This window comes from Rattus norvegicus, chromosome 2 (genome assembly GCF_036323735.1).
Source record: "Rattus norvegicus strain BN/NHsdMcwi chromosome 2, GRCr8, whole genome shotgun sequence".
NCBI lineage: Eukaryota > Metazoa > Chordata > Mammalia > Rodentia > Muridae > Rattus > Rattus norvegicus.
The window spans coordinates 55,256,718-55,263,490 of record NC_086020.1 but is presented as its reverse complement, the minus strand read 5'-3'; the positions used below and the strand labels follow the sequence as shown (position 1 = coordinate 55,263,490).

Below are 6,773 nucleotides of genomic sequence, written 5' to 3'. Positions count from 1 at the left end.
AGTACTGTACTTTGATCATTTGCACCTATCCACCCCCTCCAATTCACCTGTGCCCCCCAGTACTCCCTCTTCCACAATTTAAGCCTTGAGAACATTACATCACAGATGTAGGAACTGAGATTGACCATGGTATGGTCACCTATAATCTACAGTGTAGCTGGTTGCGGGTTTCTCTAATGGTCTCATTCAGGACATAAATCAGCTTGTTGGGTGAAGGATGATTTCCAAAAGGGAAGTGGAAAGCGTCTTGTTGTTGTTGTTGTTGTTGTTGTTGTTGTTGTTGCTGTTGTTGTTGTTGTTGTTGTTAAGGTTCCTATGTAGAAACAGGATAAATTGAAGAAAGTAGTCGTTATAGCTATTTAACTGAAGTTTTCTTTACGGAAAGGCCTTGATTACTTCAACTTCTTTGGCAAAAGTAAACCTTTTAAGGTCTTTCAGTTTGGATAAGTTGTAATTTTTTTCTTTTTTTAATCTAAGTTTTCAGGCTTATTTACATACAATTATTTATATTGTTATTCTTGCTTTGTTGTTTGTAGGAAAAATCTGCAGGACTGGCTAAGGATACAGGCTTGTGCCTCCTTGTAGTACACACCTACCTCCAGTAGAATACGACCTATGTGTTCTTCTAGAAGTTTTAGTGTTTCAGGTTTTATATAGGAGTTAATAATTGTGCGAGGTGACAGATACAGGCCTAATTTCATTCTTCTAGAGGTGGACATCCCATTCTCCAGAACTATTTGTTAAAGATGCTATCTTTTCTCCATTGTATGTTTTGGCAACTTTGTCCAATGTGAAATGGCCATGTATGTCTACATGGACTCACGCTTGGTTTTACTGTCTACATATTTTGTGCTAGTACACTACCATTTTTAGTACTATAGTTCTGTACTTGACTTTAAATATGGATACTAACTTTTAAGAAGTTACAATTTACTAATACCTAGGCTAAATACAGAGAAAGTCTTGGTCTATTTCAGCTAGAGTATCTAGGGTAAACCTCACTAGGCAACATGGAGAAAAAGTTTTGAAGGTAGTTAAGGATGAGCTATGCAGATCTGTGGTAAGGATCGTCAGGAAGAAGATTCCTGGCACAGTACATAGAAAGCAGTACTGCTCACAGGAAAGAAGGTGGGGACACTAAGAGGGCACTGAAGAGGGAGCAGGCAGGTCACAGGGGTCACTTTGTGGACTCTGATCTCTGTTTTCAGAGAAATAAAAGGTCACTCTTTTGCTTTTTGTATTATATCCAAGTGGTCTAGATAGTTTTACATCAATTTTACATAAGCTAGAACTATCTGAAAGAAGGGAACCATAATTAAGAAAATGCCTGCGTGAAATCCAACTGTAGGGCATTATCTTAATTAGTGATCGATGGGGAAGGGCTCAGAAGTGCTCACTGTGGATGGCATCATCCCTAGGCTGGTACTCCTAGGATATATAAGAAAGCAGGGGGAGTAAGCCAGGGGGAGCAAACCAGTAAGCAGTACCCCTCCGTGGTCTCTGCATCAGCTCCTGCCTGTAGGTTCTTGCCCTGCTTGAGTTCTTGTCCTGACTTCCTTCAGTGATAAAGAGTGATGTGGAAGTATAAGCTGCATAAACCTTTCCTCCCCAGCTTGCTTTTGGTCATGGTGTTTATCACAGCAATAGTAACTTCACAGCAATAGGACATTAAGACACCAAGAAATCACTGCCAAGTTCAATACTCTTTCCTCTAAGGTTTGTGTCATTTACCTATTATGCTCAGATCTTAGACCCAGCACTACTTTCCGTGTTTAATATGGAATAAAGGTCCAACTTCGCTCGTTTACAGATGAATATCTCCATTAGAGCTCAGTTTGCCCTATCCCAGCTTTTCTATGTGTCCGTGAGTTTGTTCTTTTTTATTCTCTTGTTGCCCCAGTTGGGCCATACCCTAGTAGCCAGAAAGAGTGCTTCCAGGTTGGCATTCCTTTTACAAGGATTCTTCAGGTTATTTAGTCTCAGAAGTCCATAAAAAGTTGAGGTTGGTTTTCCTAGTTCTAATTCAGCATCACTGTGATCTTGATACAGACTGAACTGAATCTGTGTACCACTCTGGGTTGCATGGACATTTTTAACAATATTAAACTTAATATAAAATATAGGGTTTCCTTTATTTATACTCAATATAATTACATTTCAGAAATGTTTTGTAATTTTCAGTGTATAAGTCTTTTTCTCCTTGGGAAAATCTAATCCTAAATTTTTTTCTTCTTCCAATTGTACACAGAAAAAGTTGTCTTAATTTATATTTAATTGGTCAATGGTATCCATATAGGTAATGCAATTAATTTTATATCCTGCAATTTTAATGAACTACTACTTTTTTGGTTATAATGTGATGTGTGTCTGTGTATGTGCATGTGTGTGCATGTGCACACAACAAATGTGAATGTTTTTGTGTGAGTTTTAGGACTTTTGACAGAGACTATAATCTAAGAACAAAGGCTGCCTTATTTATTCTCTTCTGATTTGAATGGGCTACTGATTCACTTTTGTTTGACATATTTTAATGAACTAGTTGGTCTGGACCATTTCTTCATTTTACAGGACAAGAAGCTTTCAGTACTTTCATATTGAGAATGACATAATTCAGGGTTTTCATAAATAGCATTTATTACTTCGAGGCAGTTTCTTCCTATTTCTAAATTGTTGAATTTTATTTTAACCATAGGACAATATTTAATTTTTCACATGCTTTTTTCTGCATCAATTGAGATAACCATAAGCTCTATTATTTATTCTGTTAAAAGTATATATTGCAATGGTAATTTTCATGTTAGGCAATTTCTTTACATTTAATTTCAGTTTTCTTACCTGTAAAATGTATCTCATTTTCTAATATCTACTTCCACTGTCAATAATATAAAATGAACTATGTATATAGTACATTGCTGTCCCTGTAGTATTAAGGACCTGGCAGCTAGAATAAATGTCAGAATAATGGGATACTTTTAAGTTAGAACTAATAGTAAACAATTATTATTGAAGTCAGACAAAGGGAGCAAAGCATACCTTTAAAATACGTTTAAATCTCCTATGTCTCAAATTACTAATAGAAAAAACAACCAATCAAAAGAGTGAAATCCTTAGTAAATGATCTTGGGAAACTTAGACAATACCTGTAAGACCATAACATCTTTGCTCTCTTGTCCCTTGGATCCAAAACTTATGATACTGCTTCTGCCAGAAGGAGTGGGAGTTCTGTTCTCATATGTGAATGCAGTGTAGAAATAAGGGTAATGGAAGAAGGTTTCATTAAGGTACAGGAGTGATTTTTTTCAAGGGTAGACATTATAGAATACAGAAGAAAAATTCACTTACCAATGTATTAAGCAGCTGTTGCCAGCTGTAGTCAAAGGGAAAGAAACTCTCCACACTTGATATTGATCACAGGTACCTGCCAGCCCAACATACCTTGTCTCACCCTCCCTTTCTTCTCTCATGTTCATCTCTCTCGGAACTTCTCTGTCATGCTTGCACGAGGAAGAAAGACAAACAAACAAACAAAAACAGTGCAGAGAATTGCATGTAGCTCCTTTTGGGGGAGGGGAGGAGGAAGTTAAGTTTAAGATGTGAGGACCAAATACTCCTGTTTTGCATTGCCACAGTGGAGGAAACTGAATTATATTTTTTTCCTCATTAAACTTGTTTTAATGGGTCTCAAAATTCTGTGACAGATTTTTGGTCAAGTTGTTTCCATTAAAAAGTACTGATTTTGAAAACTTATAACTTAAAACTGCCCCCCCCCCCACACACACACACACACAAATGGTCCACAAAACCTTCTTTCCTTCTGAAGGTTTAACGGTGCAGTTATCATTAACCAGTCTTTTACTATTAAACTTAAATGGCCAATTGAGACAAACAGTTCCGAGACCGTTCTTCCACCACTGATTAAAACTGGGGTGGCAGGTGTTAGGGATAATATTCATTTAGCCTTCTGAGCTTTCTGGGCAGACTTGGTGACTTTGCCAGCTCCTGCAGCCTTCTTGTCCACAGTTTTGATGACACCCACAGCAACTGTCTGCCTCATGTCACAAACAGCAAAACGACCAAGTGGAGGGTAGTCAGAGAAGCTCTCAACACACATGGGCTTACCAGGGAGCATGTCAACAATGGCACATCATCAGACTTCAAGAATTTGGGGCCATCTTCCAGCTCCTTACCAGAATGACGATCTATCTTCTCTTTAAGCTCGGCAAACTTGCATGCTCTGTGGGCCGTGTAACAATCCGGAACAGGAGCATAGCCAGCACTAATTTGGCCTGGATGGTTCAGGATAATCTGAGGTTCAGGATAAGCTGAGCAGTGAAGCCAGCTGCTCCCATTGGTGGGTCATTTTTGCTGTCACCAGCAACATTGCCACGTCTAACATCTTTGACAGACATGTTCTTTACGTGGAAGCCCACATTGTCTCCAGGCAGAGCTTCACTCAAAGCTTCATGGTGCATTTCCACAGACTTGACTTCCGTTGTTACGTTGACTGGAGCAAAGGCAACCACCATGCCAGGTTTGAGGACACCAGTTTCCACTCGGCCCACGGGGACAGTGCCAATGCCGCCAATTTTATAGACATCCTGGAGGGGCAGTCGCAGAGGTCTGTCAGTTGGACGAGTTGGCGGCAGAATGCAGTCCAAAGCTTCCAGCAGTGTGGTGCCACGGGCACTGCCATCTTTGCGGGTGACTTTCCATCCCTTGAACCAAAGCATATTGGCACTTGGCTCCAGCACGTTGTCACCATTCCAACCAGAAACTGGCACAAATGCTACTATGTCAGGGTTGTAGCCAATTTTCTTAATGTAGGTGCTGACTTCCTTAACAATTTCCTCGTGTCTCTTCTGATTGTACGGTGGCTCGGTGGAATCCATTTTGTTGACACCAACAATTAGCTGTTTCACACCCAAGGTATAAGCCTGAGGAGCATGCTCACGGGTCTGCCCGTTCTTGGAGATATCAGCTTAAATTCACCAACACCAGCAGCAACAATCAGGACAGCACAGTCAGCCTGTAATCACGTTCTTGAGGAAGTTTCTGTGTCCTGGGGCATCAATGATAGTCACATAGTACTTGCTGGTCTCAAATTTCCACAGGGAGATGTCAATAGTGATACCACGCTCACACTCAGCTTTCAGTTTGTCCAAGACCCAGGCATGCTTGAAGGAGCCTTTTCCCATCTCGGCTGCCTCCTTCTCAAACTTTTTGATGGTTCTTTTGTCGATTCCACCACATTTGTAGATCAGGGGGCCGGTTGTGGTGGACTTGCCAGAATCTATGTGTCCAATTACGATGGTGTTGATGTGAGTCTTTTCCTTTCCCATTTTTTGCTTTGAATTAGCATTGGCTTTCACAACACCTGCGTTCTGACAGCAAACCTGTTGTGATAAAGAAACTGAATTCTTAAGAGTCAGAATTTTTTTGAAACTCTTTGGAACTAGGCTCAGTAACTCCAAGACTATCTAGACATGACTCTTTTTTTTTTTTCATACCATCAGCTTTTCATCCTGCCTTCCTAAAATCTCCTTCAAAGGTTCAATAACCATGGTCTAATGATATCACAGTCATCGTTTCGAATGTCCCCTCTTGCAGAATTCATGTCCCAATGGGACGTCCAGGCAACATATTCTCTAAAATTTTATGAAGTAAGAAGGCTATGATGTAAATCATAAAGGAAAAACACTTAAAGCAGCATTTGTATTTGTGGCATGCTACATATTCCTGAGATAAAAATTCCCTGAAGAGGATAATGGACATTTCGAAGAAAATACAAACACACACACATGCACACACACACACACACACACACACACACACACACACACACACACACACCCCTTTCCACAGTTTTAAAGAATTCACTTTCTTAACTACTGTGCACACCAAATTAGCACATCTTCTTTCCTATCATCTTCCATAATGACAAAGGGAGATCCTAATTAAAACACCATCCCCAGACCAACCAGAACATAATCTCCAGAGCCATGTTGCCATACACTCTGTCATTTCATAAAAGTTCTTCAGTGTTTCTAAACAAACAATCTCCCTGGTCAGATTGTAGACTAAATCTCATATCCATTCAAGTTCTTGTATCATTGACAGGTTGATGATTTTCTTTAAACTGGGAGTTTCAAATTGAGTTCTCCAATAGCCAGTCCTGCCTACTTAAAAAGAAAACCAAATGCTCAGCTGGCTGACTTCGCCCTGGTATAATATAGAAAATGAAAAAAGATCTGGGGAATAAGAATTCGTGATACTTTAGAGAGGAAGATAATTAACCTTCCTAGGGGGTCCAAGTGCTATGCCTGAGCCTCGACATTCAAGAATTCCTTGAAGTTTTTTTTAAAAGGAACTTTCAAGGAATCAGAAGTAACATAACAGTAATAAGTTTAACTCCAAGGTAATCATTTTCCATCTTTGAAATCATCCATCAAAATTTTGAGGCTACCTCCCAGTCTCCTCTAGAAAATGACTGTTTCAGTAGATTTTTCTTATTTCACCCAACTCAAGATTCTCAGTAATAGTTTCTAAAAAAAAAAAAATGAGTGAATCCACCTAATTATTGAACGACTAAGAAGCACTTTGAAAATCCCATCATCAAAGATGCGTGAAAGGTTCATTAGACTATATATTTATAGTTGTACAAGATGAAAAGGATAATGCGAAGCAGTACGGCCGCTAATCAAGGAGGCTGTGAATGAATGCTTTCCCACGGTGACAGTTACTGTCAACAGACACACTCACATGTTTTCCTCTGA

At 39.5% G+C, this 6,773-nt stretch overlaps 1 pseudogene; it reads right to left on the bottom strand.

Moving 5' to 3' along the window:
- Nucleotides 1–3,814: 3,814 nt before the first annotated feature.
- Eef1a1-ps13 (eukaryotic translation elongation factor 1 alpha 1, pseudogene 13) lies at nucleotides 3,815–5,371 on the bottom strand (annotated as a pseudogene).
- Nucleotides 5,372–6,773: the final 1,402 nt, after the last annotated feature.